The 14339-nt window shown below is 43.2% G+C and overlaps 1 protein-coding gene across 1 annotated transcript in view; it reads right to left on the reverse strand.

Moving 5' to 3' along the window:
* plppr2b (phospholipid phosphatase related 2b) overlaps nucleotides 1-877 on the reverse strand; it is a 218146-nt gene extending 217269 nt beyond the window's left edge. The window contains exon 1 of the mRNA XM_084318674.1: nucleotides 841-877. The gene's annotated coding sequence lies outside the window, so the exon portion shown is untranslated. The remainder of the gene's footprint in view (nucleotides 1-840) is intronic.
* Between the last annotated feature and the right edge of the window lie 13462 nt (nucleotides 878-14339).

A 14339-nucleotide genomic window follows, 5' to 3' on the forward strand; every position in this document is an offset into this window, starting at 1 on the left:
TTTCTACTTCTAATTTACATGCTATACTATGTTATTTGATACTTATCTTGTCTAGCACAGTCTCTGGAGCGTAACAGTAAGACGCATTTTGTATAAAAGTATTCTGTACTTCTGTATGACAACTATTAAAGAAACTTGAAACTTGATTGATGTGGTCATAAAGTTGGAATAACACAATTTAATTTAATTTAAAGAAATTCGATTTTAGAGTGGATTTTTCCTTTGATTGCAATGGATACATATCTTTCACAATCTGAATACCTAGATCTAGTTTGTAAAGCATGTACTGTATAGGGCCTATCAGGAGTTGATACTGTGTGATAAGTCCATTAATAAATCAATAATCTGTCCTCAACACTGCAGTTGGAGCTCTTTCTTCACAGAGAAAATCCTTTTATCTTCATCTACAGTATAGTCACAAACAATGCATCCTACAGTATTTCAGCACACAAATGGAAATAAACATGCGCACACACTCACACAGTGGCACACACACACACACACACACACACACACACACACACACACACACACACACACACTGGCACACAATCAAAAGAATGGAGGAAATGAGGTTGAAAGGAGGAGAAGCAGAGTGGAGACAGGAGAGATGATCAAAAACAAAATCATGGCAGAAGAAAGAGATAAGAGAGACAAAGTCATGATGCAGACATTTGGAGGCTGTTCAGGAGTAAAAGGGAGCAGGGGGGGTGCAGGGGAGGGGGGGGGGGGGCAGAAACTCAGTTTCTGCAGTGGGAATAACAACGACTGAGTTGCAGGTTGGAAATTGTGTAGAGAAAACAACAACAGTTCCCCAAAGGGACTCTGGTAAAAGCTTACCAGGCCAAGCACCACAGTGTCAGAGGAGGAGTGTGGAAGCAGGATGGAAGGGAGGAGGAGGAGGAGATGCCTGGAGGGTTGAGACACACAGAGGACCCCACTCACTCTACCGTCTGCTTTTGGTTTCTGGGACACATACAAAATGTTTTTTGATTCGGCAAATCAAATTCATTTGTAAGGCCCGACAACACACGTTAATGTCCCCATGGGCCGGACACGACTTCTTTAAACAAGTCAAGAAGAAACATCACAATAAATCAAGAACAAATCAAAAACACCATGAAGTCCAAAACATTTTTAATTAATGAATGCAACACTCCCAGACATACGCCACGTGAAGGTAAGGAAAAACTCACTAAAACCTAGCAATAGGAAAGAATGCACCACAGGCAATGTGGAGGCAAAAACTCACGTTCAAATACAGCTCTTCTAAAAGGTATTTTTATCGGGAGAGTGCAGAAAATCTTGCCTTTGTCGCTCACAAAGAGAATGCCTTTGGCGAACCCGTATAATTAAATAGCTTGACTCAATTCAAATATAGCTCAGGTTTCCTCTCGGATATTGAGGCTATTCTCTCATCTCCTTGACAACAATTATCTCACCAACTTTATGGCTGGCAGCGGTTTTGCTGATGCCTTGTCAGCCCTTTCACCAATCAATGACTGTTAAGGAAAGGGAGGGAGGGGTGGGGAACGGAGGCCAGTTGTAAATGTTGGAATGCATCTATTCCATCAATGCACACTTAAGAGACCAATGATAGGATGGAACATTAAACTAAAGTGAAGGAAAAGCAGAAAAGAAAGGAACGCATCCATTCCATCCACGCCTGATTAGAAATTCATAGACGCTCCTCTAAATTCTACAACTGCTTTAATAAATATAACTTGTTCTTGCCTTACAGCCTGACTTTAAGAAATTAAGAAATAAATCAAACCTCCACCTTCTCCACACCTTCTGGATCACACACCAAGATAATTGGCCTCTACCTGTGTTCAACCATAGTGAGTCAGCTGTTCCTTGAGCATTCCACTGCTGGGTAACCAATCAATCAACTGTGAGCAACAAGGAACTCCAGGATCAATCTGTGGAAAGACACATGGCGACAGTGGCTCAGGAGGTAGAGCGGTCGTCTAGTAATTAGGAGGTTCCTGGTTCAATTCCGGCTCCCCCTGTCAGCATGTCGAAGTGTCCTTGAGCAGGTCAGTGTGTGAGTGTGTGAGTGAATGGGTGAATGTTGAAAAGCACTTTTGGATATATCATATGGGTATAGAAAGATTTTAATCAAAGGCCTTGAATATCCTTTGGAGCACAGTCAAGAAGACCATTATTTAGGAAGTGGAAGGCGTATGACACCACCAGGACCTTACCTACTGTATATCAGGCTCTGTCCAAGCTGGATGACTGAGCAAAGGAGACTGATCAGCAAGGCCACCAAGAGGCTAGCAACTAGGAAGGAGCTGCAGGACTTCATGGCAAAGACTGTTCGTTATGTGCACGTGTCAACGATACAGAAAGCTCTTCACAATGGTTTCATGAAGCTGCCGTGACAGTCCACAATGCACAGAGCATTCCGCGGTCAGAGCGTTTCATGAGGTAATGAATGCGGTTCTGAGACATAATATTTTATTAACCTTTATTTACCAGTGTAAGTTTACTGAGCAAGGATGCTCTTTTTCATAAACGCCCTGCTTCACATTCACACAGTTCCATTCACACCTGGGCGCTGCCCAGTACAACCACAGTCTGACATTATTGGTCACTCAGCAACTCCACTGGAGTAGTGCCTTGCTCAGGGGCACTTCAGCGGTTGGTATTGAGGGACGGGAGAGCGTTATTCATTCACTTTCCCGCCAATAATGTTCCTGCCGATCTGGGGAATTGAACCGGCGACCTTCCGGTCACAAACACGCTTCTCTAACCTTTAGGCCACCTCTTCCCCATATATAATATACTGTATAATATAAGCCAACATCTCTGGAGAATCACCATGGGCACCACTGTCACCGTGTTCACAATGGAGCAGCTCCGAAAAATAGACACACACACACAACACACAACACACACACACACACACACACACACACATTAATACTTTATTTGGTTCCACAAATTATATTACATAAACAGGGAATCAAATGTATCGGGGCCAAGCAGCACTGAACACTTAAGGGTACACATAGCACCTCCTTCTCCATGTGGCTAAGCTGCCAATAATAGCTGAGACAGAGCAATATTTGGCAATTTGTTTGGCTTTTCTTTTAGACATTGCAGCAATTCTCAGACCGGTCATGGTGCATTTGTATACATGGCCAAGACTTCCGAACACAAGTACACTATATCTACACCTATACCCAAGGTCAGCCATCACACTGAGCAGTGGTTGGTATTTGATATACTTGTCCCGGAAGCAGGGAGCGAAATTAACTTTTTGACTCACCTGCCAGTGGCGGGTAGATGGGAAGAGTCTACCCGCCAAGCATATTTCTTACCTGCCAAAATGTTTTTGATTAAAAAAATATATATATACATTTTATATAAAACATTTTTTTTTAAATAAAATATATATTATATAATCATACTTGTAGTTGTATTATCTGCGAGACATCGCCACCACACAATAAGTCAAAATGCTTGCTATCTGCAAACAGCTCCACTGTCTGTGTGTATACTTGAGTAGCCTCCAGCTCCAGCAAGGATTCTCCGGCCCTGCAGCTAGACCCTATATTCAGCTAGACCCTACATTCAGCATGCAAGGATTCTCCGGCGATGCAGCTGGACCCTATTTATAACGTTACGGTTCATTTGTCAAATCACATTCAACATGCCCTCAGCTAGAATACGCATTCAATCAATGTTATAAGACATTGATATCAGGAGCTATCTGTAGCTACTGCTAGCCCGGTAGATAACGTTAAGACAATTTAGTTTACTGGGACAGATCGATCTAACGTGAGCTAGCTAACGCGAGCTAGCTAACGAGGGAACGGAGGTATTATTATTAATAGTCGAGTCGACTATTGCTGGAGCATTTGTTGATATCAGTAGCTAGCCAGCTAGATACCGTTAGACAATGCCTCGTCATGTATTAAACTAAAAGTGAATAGTTGACTGGGTCATTGTTTAAACAGTAACGGTAGCTCATGGAGGTCCGGTCTAGACTAGAGCAGACTGCCTGTGTTGACATGAGCACTGCGAGCAGAAGCCCTTAGCCAATAGTATCCCGCTGCAGGGCTGGGCGGATATGACTCGTTGCCACGTTTTTTTTCAAAATAAGAGTATCATACGAACCTAATTGTTGCTAACTGACGGAGCCATCGATATTATGACTGGAGATGCGCTTGGGGCGGAAATGAGACCCGCACAGATTTTCAAAATAAGAGTATCGTTATGAACCTGATTGATTACACGCCACACGGCGGGCAGCCCTCTAAGTGTCAAGCGCCAAAGGTAAAAACTGATCGCCCCTGGCGGGCGGCAGGCTTTAGTTTCAGTCCCTGCCCGGAAGGCCTGGTCCAAGCGGCACGGTGGTGTAGTGGTTAACACTGTCGCCTCACAGCAAGAAGGTCCAGGGTTCGATTCCCGCTTGGGGACCAGGTTTCCACGTTGCCAGGTACCCAGGTGGGGTATCTCCCAGGCCTTTCTGTGTGGAGTTTGCATGTTCTCCCCGTGCTCGCAAGGGTTTCCCCCCCGATAAGATAAACCCAATGGAAAAACATGCACAACAACAGATCGCTAACGCTGTGGCGTCCTTGACGAAGACGGGCAGGAGCACTTGGATTGGTCCCCTGGCGCGGCCCTTGCCGACGCCTGTCTGCTCCCGGCTGCCCTTGGGGGGAAGGACGACGGGATGGGTAATCGCAGAGACGAATCGCATCGGCGATCCTACAAAGACAATGCATGCGTGTGTTCCGGTGTGTGTGTGTGCTAACCGTGTGTGCTAACCGCTAAACATTGAGGATAATTGCATGCCAATTAAAGACCTCTGAACAGGTCCTGCATTATTATATTATGTACAGATCAAAGGTACAGTACAGCCTACTTCTATGACCAGCACCTCCCTGTGGCTGGTGTCAACAAAAACAACGTCCGGTGTATTTGGTATGTTAGCAAAGACATCGTTGGTAAGGCCAAACCACTCTGGTTTCACTCTGGCATGTTTGTACATTGCTGCACTAGGTGATATGTTCCGTACCACATCAGACACAATGTCCACAATACGGTCATGACGAGCGATGTACAGGTGTTTGTATGCATTACATCCGTTTGTTATGTGTGCAATGGATTCTAGGTGTTGTGAATCCTGATGGTTTAAACAGAATGGACTGACACACACACACACACACACACAGACACACACACAGTAAGTATATTGTGCATTTGAAATAATATGCTTGTGTCCTTTAAAAAAGGGAAAATCCACCCTAAATCAGAATTTACAATGATCTTGGTTCAGTCAATATCTATAAACACTGACAACTGTCGCCCTAAGCTGGGAATCAGAGCATCAATACTTAAATGTACTGTATGATGTCGTCAGGGGACACTCTTTGGATGTCAATTGTCAGTAAATTAGATAGACTTTGTAGGCTCAAAGAATTTTTGTTTGAATCCAAATGTAGTTTTATTGAAATGTAGGGTTTACAGCTCTGAATGAAAAAACACATCATTATCTCAGTAAAACCACCATCATAGTGTCCGTTATCCTTGCAATCAGAAGTTCCATTCTGTGGGAATGATGCAGCTCTGTTTGTCTACATGGCGATGTTATGTGTAAGGTTAACTAACATGCTGTCACAACCATGACTAGCTTTAGAATAGATCTTAATAACTATAACATCTTTTGACAACTTTCACTTCTAAGTTTTGATCACTTCCTCGTCACAACAAGTGGTCACATTTGGAAAGGGATTTTTCTGTTCTTTAATATTTTTTTTTTTTAAGTGCTAAGCTTTGCTACCTACTGTAACATTACCCTGGCTGGTTCCCGGCTGTATTATGTACACTACACTTGATCCGTCATGAAATTAGATTTTACTTACTCAGAAACATTTTATATTACCTAAAAAAAAAATCTGGGCCACTTATATGTCAAACACATGTCAAAAATACTGGGGACTGACATCTTGATTAGAGCGTAACAGTCAAACAATAGCCTAGCTAAGGCAGTGAACATCAGTAGACTAGGAACTAGCTACCCATTTGCTCATTAGTACACTCAAAAAGTTGTCTTGCTTTCAGCTTCTTCACCTTCATACTGAAAACGGAAATGTTACAGGAACTTTTGCCGCACAGTATCACAGGTTTACATGGCACACGCCCTGTTGTACCTGCATGCATAGCGACTAGGGCTGCTCGATTATGGCAAAAATCATAATCACGATTAATTTGATTGATATTGATCACAATTATTAAACATAATTACTCATTGATTTGAGAACATCATATGATGTTCTTTCTTTTCGACCAAAGGCCACTCCTCTGTCCTGATTCTCCTAGACCTATCTGCAGCCTTTGACACAGTTAACCATCAGATCCTCCTTGCATCCCTCGCAGGAATGGGAGTGGCTGGCTCTGCGCTGACATGGCTGACATCATACCTCAATGACCGCTCCTACTACCAAGTGTCATGGAGAGGGACCCTGTCGGCCATCTTTCTTTTCGACCCCCCTGACTGACCTTTCCATCAGTCGAGAATGCAGCTGTGACCGCGTCCCCGACTGCCAAGAACCTTGGTGTTGTCCTCGAGGACCAGTTGAACTTCTCTGCTCACATCGCAGTGACAACCAGAACCGGCAGATTCCTCCTGAGCAACGCCAGAAGGATCCGCCCCTTCCTGACAAAAGAAGCCACCCAACTCCTCGTCCAATCAACAGTCATCTCCCGCCTCGACTACTGCAACGCACTGCTTGCTGGCCTTCCGGCCACTGCCACAAAGTAGTCTGGGAGCCATAGGTGAACCTTGTTTTGTCGGTTGCAATAATTTTTTTGCAGTTTCTTGGAGCTTGGGGGTACCTCTTCAAAATACAAGAGGGTGCTTGGTGATATCCCTTGGGCATTTTCAGATATTAACCCCCTCATGCCCGAACATGCCAAAATCACACAGAAATAGAGATGTATGATATTGCATGCTGAATATAAATGAAATGCATCAAACTACATTCTCTTAATGTTTTTTCATACAAGGGGTGATGTGAAATTAATATTAACATGTAACATTTTCAGATATGAACCCCTTCATGCTCAAAAATGCCCAAATCACACAAAGATTTGTTGTTGTGCATTTTGTATTTTATTATTAACTGTTATATGCCTGGTGATTATGTGAATAAACCATTCTTGCACAATTTTGTTGCCACTTAATCTTCCTCCCAATTGTATTTGGTATTTTGTGCCCCCTAGTGGCACAGTTCGTGTATTGTTCCTAACAGTTGGAGTTAGTCAAAACAACACTCAGGTGAAAATCACTCTGGGGAATGCAGCTCTTTAGATCATCCATCCACTACTTTTATGCTCTTGGTGAAGCATAATATGTAAGTATTTTATTCATAAGATTATTGTGAACATTGTTATATCTATATTTAGTTAAAATAATTATCTCATTATGCTAGAAATGTAGCCTGTGTAACTAGGGGTGTAACAGTACACATATTCGTAACGAACCGTTTAGTGTACCACTATGCTATGCTAGCTACATAGGCTACATATATAGGAGGGATGCATGCACTGATGAGTTTTGTTGGAGCAGTTGGTTCACCGATGGCTGAAAGTGGGCTCTCTAGTGTCCTGTCAGAAGTCTTTGGAGGGGTTGCCAAGATGTTGGATGGGAAGAAGTTCCCTCAGAATGAGGTGTTAAGGAGCCTGATCACAGATGGCCATTTTCAGAAAGCAGATGACCTAAGGAGAGCCTTGGATCACATAGAAAGCCAGAGCAGGACTGTCAAACTTTGGGTTGAGGTCTTGGTGAAACCAGTGTTGCTGATGATGTCCTACATCTGGGCCGAACATGAGGGTGACTGGCTTCTCCATCTGACCATATTCCGGAAGATGCTTCCCTACTACTTTGCAGCCGGCCATGTCAACTATGCCAGGTATGGCCTCTACTACCTCCGTCCATGGAAAAGCTTCCTCCATGTGTCCAAAGCTATTTCCTCCAGGGGCAACATGTCACGAGACACCTCAGCGGAATATGGAATGGCCTGTGGAGTGACCAGTTCATAGAGTCCACCTTCATGAGGTATGACCACAGTGCAGGAGGGATCATTGGTATAACCCTGAAGCCAGAGGCACTGAAGATCTGGGCAATGAGCCGCCACATCTGCTGCAAAATCGAGTCAGACATGAAGGAGATGGAAGAGGAAGCAAACACTTCCAAAGTTCAGCTCTATCACAAAGAGGAGAGCAAAGCCAGGGTTATAGCAGACACCAATGACAGAGCTGGACTCTGTCAGAAACTAGATACCTGCCTCCATCCATTGGAACCCCACGGACATCCTGCAGAAAGCATTGTGAACATCACCAGTGGGAAGATAGCTCCAGCACCTGTTAATGTAGACAATGCTGTACAGATTGGAGACAATGTTAGCAGATTTTGAAAATACCTGGCCAGAGGGATTTTACGGCACCATCTCAAAAAAAGTGAGACAATGGCACTAACAGAAAAATGCATCCAAGTTGGTGACACCAAAATGTATGACTTAAATGTCATCTACTCAAGGGTAATCGCACCGTTCTCTAGTGACCGCAGTGTTGAAGTGAAGGATGTTCTCTCCCACGAGCTAGCACCAATCCCAACTGCCATGTTCACTGAGGAAGGAATGCGACTGTGTAAAGCCAAGTCCACATTGAAGAATTCACTTCAGGTGGAAGTCTCAAAGAGGAAAGCCTGTGACGCAGACATCACTGTCATTGATGCATCTGCACTTCTTTGGACTATCCACTGGCCAGCTGATGGCACTGTCAATGATTTCATTGGAAATGTTAAGGCACGGCTAATTTCATACCTCTTAAAGAGTGAAGACTACCTTATCTTTGACAGATATTATGACTACAGTATCAAGTCTGTCACCAGAGATGTCAGGGAGACAATGATCAACAAAAAGCATCATCTTCTCCTATGAACCAAGCTACCAGCCCAGACAGTTGTCCTGTCATCCATCAAAAACAAGAAACAGCTGAACAAATTACTGTGTGAAGAACTGAGCAAAGACAGGCTATTCCATCTACAGAGCACAAACACACACAAGTTGGTGTTGACAGGTGAGGACCCATGTCCCATCGAGATGGAAGAGAGACAGACGAGATATGATCTTGAAAATCAGCAGGAAGAAGCTGACACCATCATCGTCCAACAAGTCCTGAGGTGTGCTGAAGAAGCCCATCAAATCACAGTGGTTTCTGATGATACAGATGTGTTTGTCCTACTTCTTCACCATTACCGGACAGGCAGGACTGGATGTACCACTCATCATGGAATCCCCCCGCAAGGAGAGAATAATAGTGGACATAAAGTCAACACTGGCCAAGCATAAACAAATTGTCAAACACCTTTTACCAGCCCATGCCATATCAGGATGTGACACTGTAGCATCATACTATGGGTTGGGAAAAGGCTCTGTCATCAAAGCCCTGAAAGCTGGTTGACACACACAAGGCTACTTGTCTGGGGGGAAAACAATGGGAAAGGACATATGTCTTCACCAAATCTCGCTGCTGTCACAAACGGGTCAATTGTGACAAATAGGGAGTCCACACGTGATAGCAATTTAACAAAATAATTTATTTAAACCTATCTAACAAAACAATAATGGACATAAACAATGAATAGTTTGTATAAGAGTCAGTGGTGAATGCAATGTGTGGATGAGTGAGAAAGTGTGGTGTGGTGCGTGTGGTGTAAGTAGTAGTATTCCAATATCACAGAATCAAATGGGTGCTGGACAACCTGTTCCTAGGAGTGGAGAAGCAGACAGGGGGAATTAGACAGGGAAACATAAATACCTGTGCAGGCAGCTCTCTCACTGCCCAGGTGAGACTAATAAGGGCTAACGACCCACCCACTCCACCATGCTCTCTGAGGCCATGTCCAGACTAAACCGATTTCGGTCGTATCAGGCAAAGTATTTGATCGTTTGCATCTTTCAGCCACACGGAACTGCGTTCTGGCAGCCTGAAGACGCTACTTTCTGAGACCGGCTTCCAGAGTGCGCAATTCTGAAGACGCCCCCCTTGCATCACCATCTTTACAAGCAAATCGCATCTTCTCCTGAACCGATGACGCGATAGCCCACCTCTCCCTTACCCCGCGTGTGAAAACATCACAACAACAATGGCATGTACAGAGTAGTTGCGTTCGTGTTACAGAAGCTATTGAGCTTGATCAGGCTTTTACAGCTAAATGTACTGCGCCTGTACTACCACCATCGACAATAGATTGACATCTCCCTTAACACTTTGGTCGCCAGGCTTATATTCACAATAAACCATCCCACGCCAGCTCTATTTGTCTATGGAGAAGTTCCCCTTCTTTGCAGGGCTATAACTTTTTAAATTGTATTGCTAAATTGACATTACTATGGCCCATTCAACGTCAAGTATCTATTGTTCAGGGTGTAGCAACGTTATACTTTTTCATTCACATCTTCATACTAAAATACGGTCTAAAGTATAAGTATGTTTTTATTGTTTTCTGCAGCATTCTCCAGAACGTGATTTATAGCCCTAAATGCATTATATTGATGATCAAATACAGTTTGATAGCAATCTGCGCGAGATAAAACATTTCAAATGGACGTGCTTCTAGAAGTTACTACTTATCATCTGATGTTGACCGGATGGGGGGGGGGGTCGTTTATAATTCCGTGGCCAACGTTAGATGATTCATCTAGTGTGGGTGATATGATCATCAGAGCAGTTTATATCGAACACGTTAAAAAATAACGCTGAAACTTACCGTAGCTTCCTCGTAGCGTTGGGCGATGAGCGTGGAGCAGAAATATTCCTATTATGGGATGTAGAAATATGCGATCCATCTCCAGGTTGTATAATAGTATATACGTCCAAATCATGTTGTTTATCGAGTTATTGGTAACGGATTGCTATCCATTGTGTCTAGCTCGAGTCCTGGGACTATTAGCGAGTGATCGGACCGAATTGGAATGAGCACCAGCTTCCGTTTCCTGTTTCCGGTTTGGGCAATCCGCCGATCGGCCACCAGATGGCGCTCTTGAACCGTTGGAGAGTTGAGAGGGGATCAACAGTAGATCTCAAGTCTCCGGGGGAGAAATATGATTGCGATCACAGATTTTGATCGCAAAGACGTGGTACGGCGTCTTTGGCAGAATGAGCATGGCGGGGAATGACGTGGTAAGGCGTTTTTGGCGACCATAGTGTTAATCCGCATGCAAAACCCAGTCAACAAAAAAAGAAACATGATACATATATGTCTTATATGTCCAGATATGTCCTGGCTAGAAGTGTTTATTAAACACTGGGAGTTATTATTAAACAACAATGGCATCAGAGTAGTTGCGTTCGTGTTACAGAAGCTATTGAGCTTGATCGGGAGGCTACTGTGATGCAATACACGATACTAACTAGAGATTAGCATCACATAGCTGGCCTTTTTCTGAAAACCCAAGCACATATTGTTCCATAGCATACGCCTTCAGTCGATCATGACAAATCCTCTCTTACCTTGATGATTAAAAAGCCTCCATAATTGAGTAAATAAAGCTGTAGCCAGCCAGCTAGCATTGATGCTATTCAAAATGCTATCCACATTAGCTAAATAGCTAACCAACTAAATACAATAGACAGTGGTATCCTGAGGTAACGTTAAATACAGACAACGTTTGCTAGTCGAAATCACTGGACACACAGGGACAATTTAAACATTAATCAATTAATTTATTCCAACAGGTAGTTTGAGCTGCATGTGAGCCGTGGTCTTTCTCTCCTCTCCTTTGGAAACTAATGTTACGTTAGCTCGAAAAGCACAGAACCGGCCGACACAAGTTAATCTGCTAGCAACAGACACTATAAAACTTCCAGTCGGGGGTTTTCAAAATAAAAGAGCGACGTCTAAAACAGGAAAGACATTTATTTTGTAAATTTGTGGCACACACTTATTATCTTGAGACGTTTTCGTTTTTACGGAAACCTTTTTTTAAATGAAAACTAAATGAAAACGAAAAAGATCAAAATCGTTTTCGTCTGGACAAGGCCTTAGTCAGCAGACTCACCCAGGGTCAGGTAGAGTGGGGGTTGTCACACCCTCCCCCTAAAGAAAAGGGTTCCACCCTATTAACACTTTCAGTGCCACGAGGTGGCGCCAGAGTTAGCGCTTGAATGCCACCATCGGCGCCAATGTTATCGTTAATATCGCCTAATCTATGTTTTAAATTATGGCTATGTGTCTAATCGCTTATCAAAGAATCATTTTCCAGTCAGTGCTGTCAAGGCAGATTGGTTTTTTATCGCTTCATTTCCGTTTGAGAGCATTTTGAAAAGCACCCGTTTTGAGGTAAAAAAACAGACAATTCTGGGCCATTCTATGATAATCGTCTTTTACTGGAATATTCCAGAACGTTGATATTTGTCGGCCTATTTATGAATCGTTTTCAAATAAACGCTAGATGATCAATATTATATGTACACGCACGCCCATTCGAGCCGCGCACGGATAATCGCTGTGTTCATTTCCTCTTGGATTTTTACAGTGAAACCATTAGAGGACATTTCACAAAACAGCTTATATCTTCATCAAAATGAGTCTGATTATCCTAACACTGATAACATAGATTCCTTACCTGACAGATCAGATGGTATCCAACTGGTATACTCCAATTCCTGATCACCATTCGAAAAAATCAATAAGTGTATAGATCCAACGTGATACAGTAGAACACATGATTCCGCGGGGCTCAGAGGCTCCAGAATGAACTCCGATAACCCCGGCTGCATCAGTGGACTGGAAAATGTGGAGTACAGGATTTTTTTCCCCATCCATTTTCATTGAGTCCATTCCAAAATCCCTTATGTCATCTGGGTGACGATAGGGGGCGCTTTTTTCCACATCTGATCGCCGGCGGCGCTCGGGTAGGCTCGCGTGATGCAATATGATTTCAGATCGCTAAAAAAGAAAAAAAAAATCCGAGAAGTCTCGTGAATGGCACTGAAAGTGTTAACAAAACATACGATATTTACAACCAAGCTAAATCAATCCAAAAGTAACAATAATATTTTTTCCCTAAATTTAAATCACAATCAACATGGTTTTAAACCCTACACCGATACCCCTGGTATACACAAATAAACAAAATCATTACATACAAAACACAATCCTAGACCCAAATCCACTCCAACACCTTTGCTAGCCAGTCACCTATTCCCCTCACCCTCCTGCCTCCGCTCTCAGCAACCGTGGATCCTAGGAAGCAATTTAAGAGAGCAAGAGACAGAAAGGATTGGGGAACGAACGAGACGAGAAGAACAAAAGATGTCAGAGGATTATTTGTATTCGAAACCAAGTCAACCCTATCATTTCATTCTAAATGGTCAACCACGCCCAGACCCATGTCATTAGGCGCTGGAAAGTTGCGGGCACAATAACATAATTTAGCACATAATGAGAACACCTTTCTCTAGCAAATCTGCCTTTAAACTGGTTTTGACAGCCACCTTTGACAGTCTAACAGGTATCTCAATCTCATATTTCTCAGCAATTAACAACAACTGCTCCTTAGTACACTGATCTAACAGTTCTCTTCAAAGTCATCCACAACAGAGGCCATAGTACACTATTGGTTAAGACAGCCGAAACCGGTCCAATCTTTCGCAGTCGACTAAAGACACACTTCTTCAACCATTATCTAAAAGTCTAACCCTAACTAACCTTACTCTCATGCACTTGTCCTAATATACTAACCTACACTCTGTAGCACTCAACACTTTGATGAACATTGTTACTCAGCTGATATAGAGTTGTGCCCTTCCTGATGACTTGTCGTACAGAACTTGTAAGTCGCTTTGGATAAAAGCGTCAGCTAAATGACTAAATGTAAATGTGTGTATCGTTGAGCTTGTTTGTGTGTGTGTGTGTGTGTGTGTGTGTGTGTGTGTGTGTGTGTATCGTTGAGCCTGTGTGTGCTCAACGATACACACACACACGCACAAACAAGCTCAAAGATACACACACACACACACACAAGCTCAACGATACACACAAACAAGATCAACGATACACACACACACACACACAAACAAGCTCAATGATACACACACAAGCTCAACGATACAGACACAAGTTCAACGATACACACACAAGATCACACACACAAACAAGCTCAACGATACACACACACACAAACAAGCTCAATGATACACACACAAGCTCAACAGCACACACACACACACACACACACAAACAAGCTCAAAGATACACACACACAAGCTCAACGATACACACACACACAACGATACACACACTGTCACACACACAC

Source organism: Notolepis coatsorum, assembly GCF_963971535.1.
Source record: "Notolepis coatsorum genome assembly, chromosome: 7".
NCBI classification, from domain to species: domain Eukaryota; kingdom Metazoa; phylum Chordata; class Actinopteri; order Aulopiformes; family Paralepididae; genus Notolepis; species Notolepis coatsorum.